Source organism: Cibotium barometz, chromosome 1, assembly GCF_041138505.1.
Source record: "Cibotium barometz isolate CiBa-2024 chromosome 1, ASM4113850v1, whole genome shotgun sequence".
Lineage (NCBI taxonomy): Eukaryota > Viridiplantae > Streptophyta > Polypodiopsida > Cyatheales > Cibotiaceae > Cibotium > Cibotium barometz.
This window is the reverse complement of record NC_141046.1, coordinates 76,355,238-76,379,326: the sequence shown is the minus strand read 5'-3', so window position 1 is coordinate 76,379,326 and position 24,089 is coordinate 76,355,238. Positions and strand designations below refer to the sequence as shown.

At 43.0% G+C, this 24,089-nt stretch overlaps 1 protein-coding gene across 6 annotated transcripts in view; it reads right to left on the bottom strand.

Annotated features, from left to right (window-relative positions):
• Positions 1-13,177, bottom strand: part of LOC147642437 (uncharacterized) — a 41,292-nt gene extending 28,115 nt beyond the window's left edge. For 2 of the 6 annotated variants that reach the window (XM_086806446.1, XM_086806454.1), the window contains exon 1: positions 12,864-13,165. The gene's annotated coding sequence lies outside the window, so the exon portion shown is untranslated. Of the gene's footprint in view, positions 1-12,320; positions 12,377-12,863 lie in introns of all 6 variants that reach the window. The other 4 variants (XM_086806428.1, XM_086806471.1, XM_086806463.1 and 1 more) reach the window with 4 other exon arrangements.
• Between the last annotated feature and the right edge of the window lie 10,912 nt (positions 13,178-24,089).

Genomic DNA, 24,089 nt, shown 5'->3' with positions numbered 1-24,089 from the left:
TGGCCTCCACAGGTTGACATGATATGCATTATGTATTTTCCACCGATCGGGAGGAGCTTGATCTGTATCGCCAACATAAGTCTATATTGGAGCTTCGTAGCCAGCAAATTGATCATAATGAGGCCACAAAACTTAATGAGTGAATCCAGCTTATCTTTTGGCTCTTCAATAAATACCCCTGATGAAGTACGAGATAGCTAATAACCCTCTTCTAACAAGAAAGCAATGGCCACTTCTCTTGGATTTAGCCCTTCTTGTCTGGCCCAATCTCCCAACCTATCAATGAAGATTTGTGACCAAACAATCCTTTCCTTGGTTTTCCTGAAGCTCTTCAATTAAGCTATCATTTTGGAATAACTCCTCCTTCAGCTCCTCAATCTATTGGAGATAGAATTCCTCTTGGCCCTTGATCTCCTGCTGCAATTTCTCTTCTATAGCTTCCACTTCATGTGGAGGGTTCCCCATAGGTTGTAAGTTGTACAAGAGGAATGGGGGATGCCTTTGCCTTAAATTTGATATTGAGAACCTTGGCTTTGATACCACTGTAATGGCGCGGGCATCCAAATAAACACTCCAATCCTAGTTTGAATACACTTCCAAAACAATGAAAAACTTTACACTAAATGAAAGCTATCCTCTCTCAACACATCATTGGGGCCGGAACTGTTAGCAGTCATCTCCTGTCTGTACTATATTACTCAGTAGGGAGTGAGGGCCTCTGTTGTGGGTGTGCCCGCCCAGTTAGGAATAGTCTCCATTTTTCCTCATTTTCCATGTTTTCCCAGTAGTCATGGGGGGGGACTTTTGCAGTTGGCCGACTGTTTATGCGCTGGCCAACTTCTTTTTCTTCTAGTCGACTGGCCTGTTTGCTCGCCGACTGATGATATTCAGTCGTGGGCATTTCTTGATGCTATCAGCCTGTTTTACGCTGGCCGACCAACAGCACAGGGTGGTATATATACCACCCTTGCCCCCTCACTTCGTATTGTACCGGATCTTGTGTATATAGCAGAGTTTATACAACTTCTCTCTCTCTACACTTCTGCGTTTTGTTTCTCACAGCAGTTCATCTCTTTTCCGCTGTGCATTCCGACATGGTATCAGAGCCCCAGGTGGGTTGAAGCTTTGAGACACTGAGAGCTTGAGGGTTTTCTATTTTTTGGTGCTGTGTGGAGAGTTTCTAGGCTGTTTGGGACTTGGAGAAACAAGTAGAAGGCAGCCATCATCCGACTGGCTTGTTTGCTGGCCGACTGATAATATTCAATCGTGGGCCTTTTCTGCTGTTGTCGGCCTGTTTTAGGCTGGCCGACAAGCAGCACAAGGTGGTATATACCACCCTTGCCCCCCACTTCGTATTGTACCGGATCTAGTGTATATAGCAGAGTTTATACAGCTTCTCTCTCTGTACACTTCTTCATTTTCTTTCTCACAGCAGTTCACCTCTTTTCCGCTGTGCCCCCCGCGCCCCCCCCCCCCCCCGGAACTTCTTCATTCCAAGGAGTATTTTTATAGTACAAGTATAAGGGTGCTTTGCACCAGATTTCCAATACATGCAAGAACTCAATAAAGGTAACTTATCAAGAAGTTCACTCCTCTTGAGAATCCTTTACTGAACCATTCTCTGAATCATTCTCCCCTCTTGGAGAGGCTTCGAAGAAACACCTGTCTCCTTTCTTAGCAAACTTTTGCCTCCACTTGAAGAGTCTTGCAGCCTTTTCTTCTTGGAAGCTCTTCACAAATCCCTTCCTTCCTCTAAAGGAGTCTTGTATGAGAAGCCACAGCAGCATATAGTCTTCAAAGGGAGAGCTTTGTGTAGCATCAGCTTCATGATCATACTGGCTTATCCTGGACTGCGTGGCTCACAGCCACCTTAGGATTGCCTTTTTTTCTTTCTTGCTTTGCACCGGTTCACATGTAACTTATGATGCTGTTGATCACAACCTTTTTGTTGCAGGTATCTGTTGGCCACAGCCTGTGACGTTTTGGCCTCTCTATAACTTGCAACTGGGACAGTAAGTACAGCACGTACAGTCTGGTGCAGTCGTACAGCAGGTACAGTACATTCAGCAAGTACAATCGTACAGCAGGTAGTCGTCCAGCAAGTACAGTACAGAGCAAGCTATCATACAGGGTGGTGAAGCAAGCTGTCGTACAGGGTGGTACAGCACAGAGCAAGCTGGCGGCTGGTGCAATAGGTACAGTATGAACAGAACGTCGGCCTACAGCAAATTCAGCCAGTGCTGTATGTTGACGGGTAGCAGATACAGTAAGAAAGGTACAGTGGGTGCAGTACGGGCAGATGCAGCAGAAGCTACCATCGCCGCCTGGAGAGTTTTCGAACCCAACCTTCGTGTCTGTTGTTGTTTTGGCGAAGGTGACCTGTCAACCATTTAAAGAATACAAGTTGGTGGGTTTTTTAGAAAGCCACGTATAAATGGAAATCTTTTCTCTTGGGGTTACATCTGGCAGTTACTATTTGATTACTCCTTTCCACGAGTCTTGTTGTCAAATAATGTGCTCCTAACACATGTGATGCCCAACCTCAATAGTGTCCACCCACATTAAAATGAGTGAACTCAAAAAGCTAATAATTGGCCTTTATAAAAATGTCCCCTTTTTGGGCCTCTTTTCACATGTTTTAACCCCTGAAAAATGCGATAAATTTGTCAGCAAACACGGGCACTCTAGTAAGCAATGCTAGGCGTCCCCGCCATTGCCTATCTCTTCATACATCCACACAGACAAACAGAAAAACACGTCATTATTTTGTAAAAATCCTCTAATGCATTCACATGCATCCATGATTCTTCTCAGGGCAGCACATGGGCGGCAGCAAGAAGCAAAGGTACTCCACAGGGCAGCAGGCGGAGATGGCAATGCAAGGACCGTACAGGCTATTGGCGGCGACTGAAGGCAGCAGCAACAAAGGCGGCTACAGGCGGTACAAGGCGGAACCACCAACAGAGGACAGATATGTTGTAGTAGGTCGGCGGGCTACTGCACAGAGGCGGCGGCGGAAGACGGAGCAGCTAGGGAAGTGGGTGCTGCAAAGGTCCTGCTGCCGGTGGAGGTGGAGGAGCTGGGTTGCGTACGGAGATAGAGAGGTGTCACATGCACTCTGGACGGTAGTGCATGGTGACAAGATGGCTCATCATTAGTTCAACATTGTACAGCAGTAAACCCTTTAGGATTTGATATTTGTCGTACGTCGTGACCCCATTGTAATCCTCAATCTAGGATATGTCAAGCACGAGCTACGTAGATCATTCCTATGCCTTAGAGAGTAAGAGTCAGTTAGTCAAGTCCTTTAACCCACTTGGAGAGAATCATTCATGCACATAGAGTCAATAGAAGCCTTAGGGTTTGCATCAGATCATGGTTGCATGTTCCATATCATTCATCTCATTTGCAGATAGACTACATAGACCACTACAAAAGCCTTGGAATATCATCTTCTATTTTTACCATATTTTACAACATTTATTCTGGCATTTTTACCATATTATTCCAACATTATCCATTTATGCAAGTCACGTAGCAGTCGGCCAGCTTCACAGCCAGCCGACCAGCACGTAAGAGCATATAAATAGCATAGCCTTGCATCATTCATTCCATCTCATCATCTTTGGAGTCAAGCGTTTCAGTCCTTTAGGCCAAGGAGCATCAACGCTTGAGCTTTCAGCCATACATCATCAAAACGCAGCATCATCAGCATTCAGCCAGAAGAAGCACTACAGAACCTTGCGTTTTCAGCATACAAACAGTTTCAGCATACAAACAGTTTCAGCACTCATACACCTCATCATTTTGCTACAGCCACTTTGGTGAAGGTAAAACGCAGCATTCTCATTCATTCATAGTGCATAACACAGCCTAGAAACAGTCCCAATTAGCCCCTTCTCTCAGCCTCAGATTTGCAACCTTCCTACATTCCATTGAAGAGTGCATAGGTTTGAGATCGGTCATCATTGCAGCCGTGTACAGTTCAGTCTGACTCTTGGTCTTTCAAAAGGTCTTGCATTTGGCGTATCTAGAGTCCCAAGTCAGTCATAAAATCATTCTCTTCAAAGATAATAAAACAAATACTCCTAGCAATAAGAGGGAGCCCTTCATTGGGTAATTTGGGACCCAATAAGGTGTACAGATAGATCTCTCTCTCTCTCTCTCTCTCTCTCTCTCTCTCTCATCTCTTAAAGTTTGAAGTGATAAAAGTGGATTGCTAAAGACTCGCGAAACTCGGGATAAAGAAGGCGGTGTGAGACTTTGTGTGACAAGATCCTTCATTACGCATAATTCCGCTGCATGTTACAAGATGGAAGGTGATGATGCTCAAGATTACTCTTGCTTTCCACAAAGTTAAGCTCCAAAAAATTTCTATGCTCCTCCATGAGGATACAAGCTTCTTATATACTAGATGGGAGGTTCCTGCTTTTGTTTTGCCTTGCTTTTGCTTTACCTCTTGGCTTTTGCTTTTCTCTTTAAATATTATTAATAATAACCAAAGTTCTTGATTTGTGCTTTTATAACTTCAGGGCCTTGCTTTTTGGCCCTGGAGCTGCTTTTTGAAAATGTGGCTTTTAGCTTTTTGATCCAGTTCGATGTCCTCTTTTCAATGGTGCCATCAACTTTTGGTCAACATAATTTGACTTTTTGCTTTTTCTTGCTTTTTGACCAATAATGGTGTTTTTTCCCTTGCCAACCTAAGGATCCATGTTCCCATGTATCCATCAACCAGTCCAAGTGTCCAAGGATGAGTTCCATCATGTGAAAAGAGCTTGGAGGAGCACATAGTTACATTCCCTCAGAGTTGTCCTCAACTGTGGGGTACAAATATTCCATAAGATCGTGATACTAGCCCCATCTAGTGCTCTTGTGCATCTCGTCTTTCCTCATATATGTGGTGCCTACTGCTCCTCTGGCAACATCTTTATGCCTTTCTTTGACCATGTCCTTGTTCTTGATGGTACATGTTCTTCATAGCCTTCGACATGTGTTAGATAATAAATGCATACTCACCTTCTGCAAAAACTAGACACAAGCTAGTCAACAAACAAGCAAGCATCATTCGCGTCTACTAGGTATTCAAGTACTAACCAGGTAGTCTAGAGCCCAGTTAACTATCACATCCCATAAATCCCAGCACTGTCCACACATCAAAAACAGCACACAAAGTCAAAGAATTTCAAACATACATTAGTATGCAATGCACAAGTAATGATCCTCTTGTTCATGGATTGTCTTGTCTGGTTTCATCGAAACCGTGCTCACCCATCTAGTTCCCGAGAGAAACCGCTCAGACTATCCTCAAGGCCATCTGGTCGCAATGACCGCCCAGGAAGTGTTCCATAGTTATCTGGGCCATCTAGTCACATTGACCACCCAACTATGAGATCCAATACAGTCATATGGGCCATCTGGTCGCAATGACCGTCTGATTGCGAAATCCAATACAGTCATCTCGACCATCTGGTCACAATGACCACCTGATTGCGAAGTCCAAAATATATGGCATCGTTGCCTCCCATATACAAATGTTGCTCCTTGGGCTTTCGGGCATCGTTGCCACCCAACCTAAAGCATATCCAACCAAGACCATTACATAGGCAAGATAATGATCAATTCCATTTCAGTATAAATATATACAATGAAGAGTGCTAGAGATACAGTCGTTTCAAGCCTGTACTTCATGCTTTCTCATAAGCTCGAAGAATATCTGGGTAGTCCTTGAAGTACTCTTCCAACATCCATTTCGCATCCATAGGCCAATAGTTCTTTAACTTCAAGAGGAATTTCCTGACCATTATCTTTCCTCTTTTTCTAACGAAATGGAATACAATCTGTTCCAGCTGTAAGATTTCTTCTTGTTCTTCCAAATCTGGTGGATCGTCCATTACAAGCTCCTCAGGGGGAAGTCCCGTATATGGCTTCAATAAACTGACATGGAAGGCATTGGATGGTGTATTTGCTTTATTAGAATGATGTGAATCTGAAAAAGAAAATATAGAAGTCTTGACCTTTCTTGGCTAGGAAATCCCTACCCTTGACCTTCAGTTCTCCAACCCTTTGCTTAGCAACTCCCTTGGCTTTTCTAGCCCTTGATTTGCTTGAGCTCTTGGTGAATAATGAGATGAATGAATGGGTTGTGGGCTAAGCCTTTTATACTACTACTCATGAGCAGTCCGCCAGCTCCAAGTGGCCAGCATAAAAGTCCCACGACTTATGCAAATTCAGCAATAAATGCTAAAATAAATCCCATAAATGCTGCGTTTTATTCCTAGCTAGTTGGGAGGTGATGCGCCTGCATTCCAATGGCTGGGCAAGCCTTTTGCACACATCCCAAGGACTGGACAGCCTGTATGGGCTGCCCCATACTTGCCCTACAGCCATGAAAGACTGTAAACTCTTGGAATTTGCCTTATTCGTGCCCTAGGGCTGTCCTACAGCCCCTCCATGGCTGGTGGGTTCAGCTTGGGCCTTCCTAGCCCTCATGGGGGTGGTTCCACACCATTCCCATGCCCACACTAAGATCTGGGGTAGCCCTATGGGCTGTCCCCTTGTCCTAACCACTATCTACTCAATGATCTGGCATTCGGTACCATACCAGATACACAGAATCACTGACATCATTCTAGAGGGAGACTCACAGCGCGTACTGGCACTGTTTCATGTGCAGGACAGTGCACACCTGACCTTAGACTTCTGTGGCAAGACAGTGCACACCTGACCTCGGACATCTAAGATGGATCCCTATCTGACCTCGTCCCGGACTGGGCTCACATGGGACCAGTTCACCATCCCAGGTCCTGCACCTTCTGTACAAAAATGTCTACGTGGCATCCAGTGCGGGGATGCACATGACAGATTGCAATAATCCTGCAGGTTTTTTTGTCGATCAAACTTGACCTTCTGACAAACCAAACATCCTCGAACATATTGATCGATGTCCTTCTCATGCTAGGCCAATAGAAAATAACTCTCCAAAGCCTGAATTTTTGTCATGATTCCTCTACGTCCATATATAAGGTGGGGCATGGCATTCTTCCATTACCTTTGGTCTCAATTCCTTAGTCACGCATAAACCGGTTTACATCATAAGGAACCCTTCCTTGATGACATAAGAGGTCACCAAGTCTCCATTCTGCAACTTGTCCCAAATATCCTTGAAATCTTCATCTGTAGCATAAGATCTTTCATCATCGTGAAGTCCAAATGATATCCATAGAAACTGCATGGGTCATGGGTCTCCGAGATAGAGCATCTGCTACTTTGTTGTCTTTACCATGGGTATGCATAATCTGAAAATGAAATTGGGCCAAATAACTAGCCCATCTTATATGCTTTTTCTGATATCTTAGGTTGAGACATAAAATACCTAAGACTTTGATGATCTGTCTTGATAACAAACTCAACACCCATAAGATAGTGCTTCCAAATCTTTAAGGCATAAATGATAGCCATCAATTCTTTCTCGTTATGTGGGTGCGGTCTTTTCGGCTCTTTGAAGTCTTCGACTCTCATAGGTCACGGCATGGCCTCTTGATTCAAGACTGCTCCAATGCAATCTCCTGAGATATCACACTCTACCATAAATGCTTCGATAAATCTGATAATCAATACTGGTCTTTTGCTAGCATAAAACTTTAATGCTTCAAAGGATTCTTACCCACTGAAATCCCACAGCTTTCTTTGTTAAATCATGTACTGGACTTGCTACTACGGCAAACCACTTGATGAACTTCTTGTAGTATGAGCATAATGTCATGACTCAACACAAAATGAAAGAAAGAATTCTTTGTATCCTTTGTAATAATTTTACTTTTTTCTATGTTTTTTATTGTTTTCCTTTGAATTTAGATACGCAAGAAAATCCATTCATTTGGACAGATTCGTGCATAGAAGCTCGCTACTGGTGAGTGGCCATAGGTCATGGTGGGTCCACGCAATGGGCTAGAACATGGATAGTGCACACTTCCACCTATAGACCTGATTGGGCGCCTATGGCCGGAACTCAAGCATACCAGGGTCAAGCTCGCACACAGTAAGAATTGATGCCTAGGAGTGTGGGCTAGATCCGCCAGAACAGACAGTTACAATCGATAAGATGGCATGACCAATTAAAGTCTATGTTAGTGATTGCTTGATTTTCATTTTACATGAGTTAGATCCATCAGATGGAAAAACCATTACTGTTTTGTGAATGTGGACGGAAAGAGCTTTCATTTGACTCCCATAATAGGGGGCTCCCTAAGAATCACTTACTATATTTAGTAATTTTTGCATCCTAACTGTACTTGCTAAATTTGGAGGTTTCTATTTTTTGGCAGTTGACACCTCACCACCACAGAAAGTTGTAGAAGAATGAACAAGTGTCCCAACACTTGTCACTTGAGCTCCAAGTGTTCTAGAAGAATGGACTAGTGTTGAGCAAGTGTCCCAACACTTGTCACTTGAGTTTCCAAGTGTCCCTCCACTTGTCCCACCTTCTAACATGTGGCTAGCACTTGTCTTTTTCAGCCTTATTGTCCCTCTTAAGCCTTGAAGCTCTCTTTTCCTATAAATACAACCTTTTTCTCTCATTCTACACACAACTCCCTTGCTGTAAATCAGTCGCGCTACTCGCCCTAAAGCTACCCACACCACTTGGGTACAACCCCTACCTCTCCATCAACGCTTCCACATGATGTAACTACTCCATCTTCCACCTTTTCCCATGCTGTCCATTATTGCAGCAAGTCTGTAAATGAGGTTTCAGCTCTCTTATTAATCCAATTTCAGCTTATTACTCTCTCTCTCATTCGAGCTTCTCACTGTCCATGTATGTAAGAAAATGGATTTGCATACTTGCTTGTTTTTGTATGTTCATTAGCATAGACTTTTGCATGGTCTAAGAGAGTGAAGGTTACTTCTTCTTCACTCTCAGGTTGATTGTAACTAAACTCAATCCTAAAGAACTTGGATTAAGTAGAAATAAATTCCATCTTGGTGGGGGTTGCCCCGCTTCAACCTCAATCTGGCTCCATTATATGTCTCTCAACTTTACTTCCAATATGTATTGCTATCTTATGCACATGTGTTGTAATTAATTTCAGCATTGAGTTATTTGGAGTTAGTTTTGTTATTCATCTATTCTAAGGGCGGAATAACCATCAAAAATAAACGGGAATATTAATTGTTAAGCATACCAGTACGGGGTGCTTACACATAAGCCAAGGAAACTTCGAACTTCATGCACACTAGTCAACTCTGGCCATTCCACAATAGCCTTGACTTTTTCTGGGTCCATCTTGACCCCTTCCTTGGACACTATCGCCCCCACTTGCTTTTTTCCTAGCCTCATCCTTAGCTTGTCTCACATTCATTTTACCCTTTACTATCTTCCATCCCACCCTCTCCCCCAGAATCCTCAATATTCTCTTCAATATTTTTACCCTTGTCCCCTATGCCTAAACTACCCTTACCCCCCTCAATCTCCCCCCTTTTCCTCTCACTCTCCAACTTTTCCAAATTTTCACCCTCTTCTTTCGCCAGGTTCCCTTTACCACAGTTCCTAGCAATATACCCAAAACCCCACATTTGAAGCATGCACTAGGAAAGGGACCAAACTTCAACTGCAACTTTCCTAGTTCACCTAAATCCACCTCTACTGATTTAGGGGTTTCAACTGTTTCTATTTCATACAATCTAGACGCTATTACCTTGATTATTTTTGCTAGCTTCATCCTTACATAGATAAAGTACCGTCCCAATTGCACGGGCAATTTCCCTCGAGGCCTCTGTCACTTGCTTCATAATCACCTCTTGTTGAGCTTGACTCACTCGATAAGGAGGTCTATTAGGAGGTGAGCTTCGTGCATGATGTCAATCTGATGATCTTCCGGTCTCTTTGGAGGTAGCTCTCTCGGAAGAGTATCTGTAAAACAATCTTCATACTTCTTTAGAAAATCCTTCCTTTCATGATCAAGAGTTGAGAGTGACTCATGACTCTAGAATTCCTTAGGATCTGTTACATATATCAAGTACGAGGAATAGATTGCTTTATTGCTTTAGGAACTTGTACATGACTAATGAGCGGAATCATGAATTCGATCGACTTTGGAGAAATTGGAATGGCAATATTATTGGCCAAAGATGAGACGAGAGGTGTTTTCATATGTACAACCCTGTGATATTTGTCAAAAGGTGAAAGCTCCTCGTGGAAAGAAGATAGGGTTGTTACAGCCCTTGCCAATTCCTAAGGGACCTTTCAAGATATTTCAATGGACTTTGTCACAAATCTGCCTCCCAGTCCAAGTAAGCGTAATACTCAGTGCTTAACTATAGTTGATAGATTTAGCAAATTTGTTATGCTTTATTTCATGCAAAGCCAATGTGACCGCCGAGGATGTTGCCCAGTTGTTCATTCGGCATTGGTACCCGATTGGCGGTATTCCTAGGGACATAGTGTCAGACCGAGATGCCAAGTTTACAAGTCATTTTTTGAGAGCATTGTTTGATAACTTTGGTACTAAATTGAATTTTTCCAGTGCATTTCACCCACAAACAGACGGCCAGACACAGATCTACAACCAGTTGGCCTTTTGATGTGCTGAAGTGTTATGTCTACGATCAGCAAGGTAAGTGGGAATCATTTTTGCCTTTAATTCAAGCTCTTTTGAATGATTCTTTTTCTTTAGCTATTGGCAAGACTCCCTATGAAGGCAGGGTTTGGAAGACCTTTCCAGTCGCTATTGACCAGGACCTCGTCTTCAGTACCTGAAGCGAACAAAGTGACGGAGTCTTACCAAGAGATTTTAGAGTCAGTAAAAGACAGGTTAGCTAAAGCGAAAGAGACCTACACTCGACAGGCCAATAAAGACCGAAGGGATATGAAGTTTTCGGAAGGGGATTGGGTTTATCTTCGGATTATGAGCAAAGGTTGAAGCAAGTGGGTAAGCCATGCCCAAGGTTGTCTTTCAGAGCTTCGGACCTTTTCCCATCCAGAGAAAGATTAATGAGGTTTCAATGAAGTTGAACCTACCTCCGAGTTGGACTATGCACGATGTGTTTCATGTCAGTTGGTTAAAGCCATATGCAGGTCCGATCCCTTCAAAAGTTAAAGACGAGACGGAACCAGATATTATCGATGAAGCTGAAGTTATGGTTCCAGAACAGATCCCTTTGCAACTGTTTCAAGCATGGCTCAGGCCGAAAAGGCAAAGACAATTCCTCACGAAGTTTCAAGACCGAGGGACCCACGAAGCGTATGGCTTAACAAAAGTTTTTCGACGACTATCCAATGTTATTGACGGATTATTTGGAAGCTATGGAGCTTCCGTCAAGTTAAGCAGAAGGGGATGTCATGTGCATCCCGCACTTGGATGCACGTAGACATATCTGTGCACTAGGTGCAGACCTAGGATGGAAAACTGTCCCATGTGAGCCCAGTCCGAGACGAGTCAGCCAGAGTTCCATTCTGGTCGTCCGAGGTCAGGTGGGCATTGTCCTACACATGAGTCCAAGGTCAGGTGTGCATTGTCCTGCACATGAAACAGTGCCAATCCGCGTTGTGAGTCTCCCTCTGGAGTGATGTCAATGGTTCTGTGTATCTGGTATCATACTGGATGCCAGATCACTGTGTAGACAGTTAGGGTTTGCATATAGGAAAGGGGCCAACCATAGGGCTACCCCAATGACTCTTGTGGGCATGGGGAAAGTGTAAGACAAACCCCATAAGGGCCAGGAAGGCCCCGGCTGTACCCACCAACCATGGGAGGACCATAGAAAGGCTGTAGGACAGCCCTAGGGCTCATGCAAGGGTAACCGACTGGTTATCCAGCCCTAAGGGACTGTAGGGCAAGTGTGGGGCAGCCCACACAGGCTGCCCAGCAGCATACATCATGTGCCTAGTGCCCAGCGTTTACTGTAGGCATGCGCAACATTTTCTAGTATTTTCTAGCATTTTATGCTGTATTATTCAGTCGTGGAGCATATTTGGGACAGCCGACTACTGTAAACTGGCCGACTGGCTGTCCAGGAGGGTATCCATACCCAAGGCTCAGATCAAGTCATTTATCTCATCATTCATCAAGTGCTGAAGCTGAACCAAGGGCCAGGACAGCCTAGAACAAGCTAACGCAGAAGGGGTGAAGGATTGAAGGTCAAGGGCAGAGATCCATCTCAGCCAAGAAGGTTCAGTCAGTCTTTTATTTCAGTATTTTACATCATTCTAATAAAAGCAAATACACCATTCGTGGTGGGGGCCCTACAGAAGGTATTCGGGACCCAATACTGTGTCCCCTTCTCCCTCTCTCTCTCTTTTGATTTCTGAGCATTGAAGTTACCGATCTTCCCCGAAGCTTCCACATGTAACATTCTTCACTTTCCACAGTGTTGTTGCCTGCATGCAAAGAAACCATGGAGCTGTCTGCTTGCTGGCTTTGGTTAACTAATGATTTGTGTACTGTGGTTGATTAAATGGAAACTCTATGAACGCCATCGAGCTCCCATGGAGCATTTAAGTAGTGGTGATTACACCACAAAAATATACAGAGATCACATTTGGTGTGAACCAATATCATATGTAATATTTCAATATTACATGTAACTGATTTTCTAGAACTTTAAGCCTTTCTTTGCCCTCTTTACATCCCTAATCTGAGGCGTGATAACATACATCAGCATATTCATAGTCCATGACTAGAATAATGATTGATTCATACATCTACTCATTCAATTGGATTTCGTGAAATTAAAAAATTGCAGAGAGGCAATAGAAATAAAATTCTCTTTTATTTTTTTTGGGCGTATTTTCGTTAGAGCACAAATAACTCATAAGAAAAAACAAAGCAAATTTCTTAGTGGGCTGTGTTTTTTAGGGGCAAAACCTGGAAATTGTGAGGGAAAAAAAGGACTAAGTGTGCAGACAACCGCCCTGGATCCGACCTTTCGCAGCAATGCACCTGAAGAGTAGAACGAAGGCGGCCACTTTCGATTCTCTTTTCAGGTGGTGGGCGCTGGCCAGGCTCAAAGAAGGGTGGGCTCAGAAGTCGAGAGAAAGAAACCGGATACAAAAGCAGGCTTAAAGGGGGCGAATTGCAGAGATGGGCGGCAGTACATGGAGTAAAAGAGAGAGAACCAAAAAAGTTGTTTTGCATTTCCATTAAATTGGACCGCGGCGACAGCCATCTGTCTCTCTCTCTAGGTCTCGCTCTCACACACACTCCCTCTCTCTCACCTCTCTCTCACGCGCACACACCCTCTCAATGTTCAAACTTTGTCTCACACACACGTACATGTACACGCACTCACTCTCGCACAAGTACGTCTCACACACACATACATGTACACACTCACACACTCTCGCACACTTACATGTCTCTCACACATGCATGCACATATGCGCACTCCTCCTCTCTTCTCACACTTTTCCACACATAGAAGTGTTCTCTCTCTCCCTTTCTCTCTCTCATCATACATGTTCACACACACATACACTCTCTCTCTCTCTCTCTCTCTCTCTCTCACACACACACACACATGTAAATATATAGTATATACAATATTGTGTTTTAGATACATATACTTGTACATAGACACATATACTTATACATACATATATACGTCTCTCTCTCTCTCTCTCTCTCTCTCTCTCTCTCGTATACACACACACACATGCACATGCACACCCTCTCTCTCTCTCACACATACACATGCACACTCTCAAATGTTGAAATTCTCTCTCTGTCTCTCTCTCTCTCTCTCTCTCATGTACACACCTGCACATATACTAATGCATACATACACTCTTCCCTCCCCCCACACACTCACACATAGACTTCCATGTCTCTCTCTCTCTCTCTCTCTCTCTCTCTCATGCACACACTCTCTCCCTTTCTCTTCTCACACACTCTCCCACATATAGAAACTCTCTCTCTCTCTCTCTCTCTCTCTCTCTCTCTCTCTCTCTCTACACACGTAAATATATATTAATCTATAATATTATGTTTTATTATATTTAGATACATATACTTATAAATACATGTGTATTTATAAAATAAATACACACATATATTATTATTTTATTATTTAATATTAAATTTTAATAAGTAGTGATACATAGTGAGGTGTGCTCACTCTTAAATAAGTGTATCTTACATACAATATCTTTTGTATGTAAGTGAGGTGTGCTCACTCTTAAATAAGTGTATCTTACATACAATATCTTTTGTATGTAAGTGAGGTGTGCTCACTCTTAAATAAGTGTATCTTACATACAATATCTTTTGTCTTTTCTTTTGCACGCATATGTGTGTGATTGTGTGTGCACATACACATATGTGTAATTGTGTAATGTCTACTTCATGCATGCATGCATCATGCAAGTGTCTTGATTGTGTATATGTGCTAGTGTGTGTATGGTGTGAGTGTGTGTACGTGGTATGTATGTTTGTGTTTGTGTGTACCCATGTGCAAGTGTGTACATGTACGTGTGTGTGAGCATGTAAATATATCCATGTGTACATCTTTTTTTATCTATGTGTGTGCATGTGCATGTGCATACGTGTGTAAGTGTGTACATATACCATGTACAAATGTGCATGTGTTTACATTTATGTATACATGTGTGCACATGTACTTGTGTATGTGTGTATATGATGTGCTTGTGTGCATGTATACACATATACATGTATGTGTAAGCTTGAGTGTATGTGTGCGTGTAAGTGTGCATATCTCTATGTGTGTCCATGCATACGAGTGTGTGTGTTTGTGTGCATGTGTGCGCGTATCATGTATATGTGTATGTGTTGTGCATGTGTTTGTGTCGATATACATATAGATTTATTTATATATATACATGCTTACACGCCTATAGATACATACATACATAATATATATATCCCTCCCCCTCCTCCACACACACATATATCTTCTAATATCATGTTATAAACCTAGCCTTTACATGGAGAAAGGAGAGGAAGAACTTTTGAAAAGAAGAAAGGAGAAGAGAAGACAATCTTTGGGGGTTTTTTTTCCCACACGCCGAGCCTTTACGTGGAGAAAGGAGAGGGAAAACTTTTGAAAAGGAGAAAGGAGAAAGGAGAAGAGAAGAAAACCTTTGGGGGTTTCTTTCCCACACGCTCCCCCTCTCCTTTCTCCACTTAAAGGCCTAGGTGTGTGGGAAAGAAACCCCCAAACACTGTCTTCTCTTCTCCTTTCTCCTTTTCAAAAGTTCTCTCTCTCCTTTCTCCACGTAAAGGCTAGGCTTATAACATTGGCACCCTTGCTTTATCTTGTATAGGTTCTATGAGTTTTTCAAGAATAAGAGTGTTTTTTAAGGTCTTATTTTACTATGTAATGATTAATGCTTAAAAAAGTCAAAGAAATGATGACCCTCCTTGCCTTTTCTATTTGCATGCATTCACCCATGTCCTTTCTATTTGCATGCATTCACCCATGTCCTTTACCTCACCTGTTTTCGACAGGCAGGAGCCTTCCCCTCCTCAAACCTCCAAACTGCGTCTGGAAACTCTAAATTCTTACCATCCTACCACATACTGCATAGCACCCCACGAAACTCTTCCTTTATCTAATATAGAGAAGGTCTCACAATTCTCTATACAAGGCCTCAAGGGCTCATTATACTAGTAGTAGAGGGAGGAGAGGACTCACGTACTAAGATTGCATTAATTGAATACCACGTTAGTGGTATTCAATTAATACAACTACAATATTTGACTGAATAAGTTCATATACTATCCACACACTCTAGAGATGAGATGAAGTTAGTGTTGTATGTCTTCAAATTAGCATAATTAGATTGCTAATTTGACTAAATAAGTTGATATACTATCCATACACTCTAGAGATGAGATGAAGTTAGTGTTGTATGTCGTCAAATTAGCATAATTAGATTGCTAACATTGGCCAAACAAATTGGCCATGAAGAAGGTGGAAAACCATCCAAATGGCACAATTAGATTGCTAATTTTGCATGCCAATCAGCTTGAAAACCATCCATCTAATACAGAGGCTTCGCTAACTAACATTGTGGTTAGAGAGGTAGAATGAGTGATGTTAATGACTTTCAAAGTGCAACAAATCGCTCGATATAAACCTTTTTCAACCTTTTTAAATAAGGACTATTTATCAAATCAATTGGTTCTAATTACTAGATCAAGAATGTATAATTTTTTATAACTAAAATGTATGAAATCCTTGGTAAGTTTACTTTGATTTCAACCAATTTAAAAAACACTATAATGTTATTTTTTACTAAGCGCTAGGGTTTCTTGTTGCTTTTTCCTTAGTTGAAAACTTCTAAAGAGTTCTTTGAAAATTAATAGGATGAAGTGACCTTTAGAAAATATCCAAAAAAAAAATGGAGTTAATCTGTCAATAGAAATCAAGAGCTTTCCAGAGGCCATCACCATCGTATGTTGAGAAAATTTTATTGGATTTTTGAAACAACTCACAACTACTTGTGCCTACTCTTGTATTGGTTAAGTAACCAACACAAATAAAAGGTGGGCAGGGTGTTTAAATAGTTATCCATAACAAAAAATGTCTTTTTGTGCACAATAGTCAATGAAATTACTAAATTTCAATTCAGTCCTTGACTCGAAAAAGAAATCTCAACTCATTAAAGTGGCTTATGCTATTTCATGCTTACTTTTTAGCATATGCTTTCCTTATCCCTCCATGGAAAAGAGAACTAGATTTGCAATGCCTACTTTTCCAAGCACTATGAAGGCAAGGTTGAAGGGCTGGTTGTCATTCAACATGTCCCCTATAAATGTAAATACATGTTTAGGTGATTTGTAAAGTACACTCCCTTATAAGGTTGAAGGGCTGGTTGTCATTCAACATGTCCCCTATAAATGTAAATACATGTTTAGATGATTTGTAAAGTACACTCCCTTATAACATTAAACTATGAATTTTACTTTTGAGTTCATAACTTAGTTTACAAGTATCCGTAATAGTTATCTTGCCTACTAGTTGATGAATAAGAAGACTCATTAAAGTATTAACTTCAAAGACCCCTTTTTAAAATTCTCAAAGGAAACCCAACTTTATACACACTTGTTGTCAAATATTTATTTAAGAGAGGCATAATGAGACTCAAAAAACCTCTCTTTTGAGACACTACTTTATGCACACTTGTTGTCACAAATATTTATTGAAGAGGGGCAACCCAAAAAGTTATCCCTTTGAGACATACTTTAGCATCCTTTAGGACCTTTAGGGATTCTTCGAAGGACTAATAATATAGCAAAGTCCTTTCATTGGACACATGTGCCATTGATATTTTTTAATGTTGTGTATGTATAAATTTAATAAACATGATGTCATTTGCTTAGTCATTGCCTTAGACACGAGGTAGTCATTAGAGGTTAGAGTAGTTATCATCATAAACACCATCAAAATCAACATATATATATAATATTATGGTCCATAGCCCATAGGGGTAGTGAATATATGCTTTATCGTGAAGGTTTTAACACTTTTTATAATACACTTGCATATACAATTGCATCATATATTTAAATTATGTCAAGGGTTATAAACATATGGCTTGATTCAAGATTTGCAATCTTAATTGCATTATAAAATTATTATACATGATTGTTTGGAAAAAGCTCAATTAAATTATCTTCATTCATGTCTATAAATTGCATTGTTTCTTTCAAAGTGTCTTGTTAGAGGAGAGTAAAACTTAGAAAACATTATGATCACTTTATTTTGTTGAGACATCTATTATCATGGCACACTTTGAAAAGTTCAAACTAGTCAAAGGTCAACCTAAAAAACATAATGATCACTATATTTTGTTGAGACGTCTATTAACCTGGCTAACATTTTGACCAAGTTAAAACTAGTCAAAGGTCAACTAGGAATCACATGCCAATGGTACCAAGGACTGTTACTTCTCATCCAACCTAGGCTAGAATGAGTGCGGAGTTGTTCTTGGGAGCTTATCTTATACTGACACTAAGTTGTGCTCTAAAGTATTTCTCCTATTTGGTCGCTTCACTCACTTCGTTCACTCCATGAGTGTGTTACTCCTTGCGATTGCTCCATCCACAAGATGGTTCATTCTCTCACTCCCACTCACGCACACATGCAAGCTCACAAGAGTCACAAGTCTCTCTCTCTCTCTCTCTCTCTCTCTCTCTCTCTCTCTCTCTCTCTCTCTCTCTCTCTCTCTCTCTCTCTCTCTCTCTCTCTCTCTCTCGTTAAGCCAAGGTCACTTCTATGAAGCATAAGAATGTTTCCAATACGTAAAAGCCGCTTATCTACCTAGCCATAGTGCTCACACCTGGCCACCCATCCATTAAGGCTGTAAAAAGACCAAAACATTGACACAAGGTTTAAAGCATTAGCCTTCTATGTAGACTAAAAAAGGTAGACACTTGGCTAATGCTTTTGACTAAGTACATCAAGATGTATCATTAGAGATTTGTTACAATAATATAATTGGCACAAATTTGTGTGAACATGCCCCCTTTGCTAATGTAGGTTTGTCCCCGTAAGCCTTCCATTGGACATTTTTTCGGCTATTTTTGTGTTGAATGCATGAAGGGTTGGGTGAGAGAGTGCTGCACAGAGAACTAACTACTAACTTTATAATTTCATAATCCTACTATTACGAAATCCCTAAGGAATGATTGAGGCAACCCCAAAAGTTGAAGAAGTTGGTCATGCAGCAACACAAGCAGGGCACTCTTTTACTTGTGGTTCATTGGTATTATTGTCACATTGTTTGCATACTAACATAGATTAAGTTATGGATTCAGATAAGCTTGGCGAGAGGTGAAGCGCTAAATGCACCATTGCGACTAATTCATCCACCTAGCCTAGGTGACCTGACTCCAATCCAAATGAATTTGCTAGGTATGATTTTACTCATTGGTAATGATAATGTAAAGTTTTTGTGTGGTGCATGCACTTACAAAATGTACGCTTTGTAGGAGTGTCTCGTCATACCACGATAATAGTCCTCGGTGCTCCCTGCAACATCAAAGTGCTAGTTCTTCTACCGTTATGGAAGCCTCGGCGTTAACATGTGTAATAATCAATTGTGACCACATGTGAAATGATTGTAAAGGTGTGTCTTTTATATCCTATAATAACAATCGATGTATAACTCTACTCAACGTGGTGTGGCAGGACATCATTCTACAAAGATGATGGCATGTCTTGGGGATCCTTTGAAGATAGGCCATGCACTCCTGAACCAACAGTGTCCACCGGAGCTAGAACATGTCTTTGATATGTTGCTGAAGGTTAACGTGGGAGACATGACCTTTACTGTTAAAGGTGTCAATACAAATACAACGTGTAATTGTATTGTAGTGAGGTTGCCCATAGGAGGTTCTGTTTATGGTTTCCCCGATGACATTGTCCCACCATAGAATCTCTGCACATGTGAGTGATGAGATTATTTTCCTTTCATTAAGACCTTGTGTGTTGTTGTGCATACGTTGCGTGTGTGTATGTCATGCTTACATTTTTTGTATATGTCATTCTAATTAATGCACGTAGATGGAGAGGAGCATGCATTGCTTCAGATTTGTGAGACCATCTTAGACGCCCAGCCCAGCCTAGCCTAAACACAAATCTGGGAGAGAGGAGCATGCATTGCTTCTGTCGAGGATGAAGAAGTCGAGGGCAGTGTGTGGCGGGTTGACACAAGATCCTTGATAGTGGGAGTAGGTGGAATGGGTGGAGGGTCGAGGGAAGCAGAACGGCGGCAAGATGAGGCAGGAAGATCACGTTGCACACCTGAGGGCAGATGCGAGATGTAGAAGGGGTGGGCTTGTGAGGTTGGTGTGATGGTGGAGATGTAAGGGGAATGGGTGGCTGCTGTAGAAGATATGTGAGAAAGCAAGCAAAGGGCCAAGTGAAGGAGGCAATTTTGGGCTTGCTAAGTTGGGTATGAAAGTGGTGGCAATGAAGGCGGAGGGACTCATATAAAAGATGATGGAAAGGAAAGGGGTGACCGGTGCATAAACAATGGAAAGCCTCCGGAGATGAAGAGCAACGAAGTTGTAGGAATTTTGCGGACTAGAAAATAGTAACGGAACATAACATAGATATGTATGGTACGGGGGACGGGGAGTGAAGGGGTGGGAGGTAGTATACCATGGTGGTAGCAGACAGCTCAATTGGGAAATATCCACGATGCGAGTGTCAGAGCGATGATGAAGAACCGAATGCTCGGAAGGGCCAAGGAGGTGTGTTAGGTAAGAGGAGCTGAGGTGCTGCCCATTAGGCATCAGTGGAAAGTTGGTGAGGAATGTGATGTAAAGAGATACATAAATAGCAAGCAAGGGTAGAAGAGAAGCTAGGCCCTGTAAGCCCAAAGTGGCGAGTTGGGTAGGAGTAAATAATTGGTTGAGCTATGGAAGCTTGGAATGGTTGGGGATCAATAAAGTTGATGGTGAATGGGTGGATGGAAATAGGGGAAGAAGAGGGAGCGTGGGCGGGGTGGTGGTGGAGGGGGTCAGCTAGAAGTGGACGGCACAGCCTCATCTTCAAAGGGGATATAGTTGCTATCGGAAGAGGATGTGGATGATGAGGAATCAAGGGAAATTAAAGAGGGGGTGGAAAAAGCTACCTTTGGAGCTAGTGTGGCTAGAATGGCCGATGTAAGGGGTGGAGATAGTGGTGCAGTAGAGTAAGCACCTGATGGAGGTGGCACCGGTACGGAAGTACGAAAAGATGGAGGTGCTGGTCCAAGTATCTAAGATTGTAGTGTTGTAGAGGCACCTTCCATGCCCACCAAGGGTGTTGTTGCAGAGACCGGTATTGGGGAGAAAGAAGAAGACCCCACCGATCGGAGGAAGTGGGCGATGGGACTGCCGGTATAGCATAGGAGTGTGAGGGAGCTCGCCGTCCATGATGGCTGAGAAGGGAACGAATTGCAGGAAAAAATGAAAGAGACGGGCCCAGTCGCAAGGCTTTTTGTTGTTTTTTTTTTTTGGTACAGGAAGGGTGGGGGTAACAGAGGTGAGTAGGAGAATTGGTTGGAGAGTGAAAGAGGTGGCAATGGAAATCGAGGAGGGTGGAGGGGCCGAGTCGTATAGAGAGGAGATGGAGATGATTGGAAGGCTATGATGCAAATTCGGGTGGTGGGCGGAGGCTAAGGCGTGCATTGTCGATGGGGCAGGGCACTACTGGAAGACCGGAGTCAAGGCCAATATAGGGTTGCGTTAAAAAAAACCTGGGAAGGGTGAGCAGGTGGCGGGGAGGAGAGAAAAATACAAATAAAAAATAAAAAGAAGGTAGGCGCCTTGGGGAAGGGCCCAAGTTGTGAGGGTGGGTTAAGGTGGGGGCAGCTGGGAAGGGATGGATGGGTGAGTCGTAGAAGTGGGGTGTGTGGGGAGGGGAAGGAATGGCGAGTCCGAAGGTGGAAGAGGCACTCGAAGGGAAAAAGGAAGGAGGAGGGGTTGAGAAATACATAAGAGAGGGGAAGAGGGTTAGTGGCCGAGTCTTGAAGGGGATAGAGGAGATATGTCCGAGTTAAGGGGGGCGGTTGGAGGATGAAAGAGGGGGGTTGCTGGTAGACGATGCAAGAGAGAGTGGAAGTTGGCGGTGAATCGAGAGTGGGGACAGGTTGGGAGAAGGCGTGGAATGAAAGGAAGAAGAGGGCCTTGGTGGACAATCCATAAAGAAGGTTTGGCAAATGATCCAGAAAGATAGGCTGTCGAATGAGGCAAGGCTATCGGGCGATGGTTGTTAGATGGTCCAAGAAAGGGGAGGTGGACGAGTGGAAAGAGGGTGGGAGGAGGGCAGACGGTTGGAACGATATAGAGAAGGGTGGGAGGAGGGCAGACGGTTGGAACGATATAGAGAAGGGTGTGGCTGAGTCGACAAGGGGACTGACTATTGGACAGTCCAAGAAGGGGGATGCTAATGAGTGGAGAGATGGGGAACTATTGTGACTGATGGGCAAAGAGTGAAATTTGGCTGATGGTCCAAGAAGAGGGAGGGCCAACGAGTGGAGAGATGCGGGAAATTTGGCGGATGGTCCAAGAAGAGGGGTAGGTGTACGAACCAAGGTCTAAAAGAGGGGTAGGTGGGTGTTCCGATGGAGATCTACCGATGGAGATCTAATGGATCAACAGGTTTTGGGACGTCTAACTCTCTCTCCCCCTTCTCGATTTCATATGTCTCTCTCTCTCTCTCCTACACGACTCAGACCCCCTCCTTCCCTCGTTGGTACATATGGCTGCACTCTCCCTCTTGGTCCCCCCGCCTACACTTCCCCCTTCGCTTGGAAGGCTTCCAGGTGAGGAAGTTAAAAGCCATCTCAAACATAGTGACCGTCCGGATGGCTGACAGGGAGCTTGGGCAGGGGCACTTGGTGGACCATAGTTGGGTAGAAGGTGGACTATGGTGAAGGAAAGGCTGTAGGGGAGGCTTATGGGTGATAAGCCTTGATCCTAGTCATTGACCAATGGGAGAAGTAGGTCGTCCAAAGTGCGAAGTTGTACGGCCCCATGAGGAAGAATTTGGTGGATGAGAAATGGTCCTTCCCAAGCAAGGACCAGCTTCTTAGCTCGTTTCATATAACAAGCTTGGTACACCAGGACCAGTGGCCGTCCTAAAACTAGGGCCTCTTGAGATGGTCATGCCATGCCTTCCTTTTGTTTTGTTCCACCTCTAAAGCCTGATTTGCCAATACCCAAGTTTCCTCTAGGATGGTCAGGCGGAGCACTGAAGCGGTGTAGGTAGTGTCATCTTGGCAGGAGGTCCATACTTGGTAGGACCATTGGTTGAATTTGAAGGGTAGAACGGCCTCCAAACCGTAGACTAGCTGAAAGGGATTGTGATGGATCATGGCTTGTGCCGAGGAGGGGCTCTGAGCAGGTGTTGATGGCACATCTCGTGGAGTAAGTGATAGAGCACCTTGTTGGTACTTTCCGCTTGCCCATTAGCCCGGGGTTATAAGCACATGACTTGCAGTGGAAGAGGCAGAGGGAGAGCTTGAGTTCCTTGCAAGCAAACACACACACACACAAGAGAGTGTAAGACACAATAAAGAGATGGATGGCTGAATTTTCTTTTTCTTCTCTACAACCATATAACTAAAAGATAAGAGTACATACATAAAGGGAAAGTACTCTCCTATAATAACATACAATGATCAGTCCATAGTATGAACCCGACTATATGAGCTGGCGCTAAAACTATGCCATAACTGTAAGAGTCCAAAGTGGTTGTCACATATCATGTCATACACTGGCGGCATATCAACCATAATCTCACCAACCATACCAGTGGTATAAGTGCCAGGTATAAGTGCCAAAGCTATCACCCAGGTGGGTCATCAATGTCTGTAGCACCAATTGAGCTCGATATCTCAACACTCCCTTTCGAGCTCAACTCCATACACTGCACTATAAGTAAGCTCCTAAACCTGTGGAGCTTCTTTGTGCCTAATGCCTTTGTGAAGATGACAGCCATAACTCTAAGAGTCCAAAGTGGTTGTCACACATCATGCCATACACTGGCGGCATATCAACCATAATCTCACCAACCATGCCAGTGGTATAAGTGCCAAAGCTATCACCCAGGTGGGTCATCAATGTCTGTAGCACCAATTGAGCTCGATATCTCAACACTCCCTTTCGAGCTCAACTCCATACACTGCACTGTAAGTAAGCTCCTAAACCTGTGGAGCTTCTTTGTACCTAATGCCTTTGTGAAGATGTTAACCATCTGATCCTCCGTTAACATGTACCAGATCTACATCACCTACTAAAACCTTCTCCCTCACAAAGTGATAATGCAACTCAATGTGCTTTGTTCTAGTATGGTATGCTAGGTTACTGGCCAACTGTATGCTACTCATGTTGTCATAATAAATGATAGCTACCCTATCCACGGCCTCCAAACCTTCTAAAACCAAGTTACCTCACAAGATGCCATAGCAGCACCCATGTACTCTACCTCTATACTCGACAAATGGAACGGGGGAATATCTTACCTCTCCAGGAGGGAACTCAACCCGTTTGTGGGTAGACCTACAAGCTCAACCCAAAGTATGCAGAGGCTGTCAAGGTGTGAAAAGATGTAGGGGAGAAGAGAGCTTGAGCTCTTGC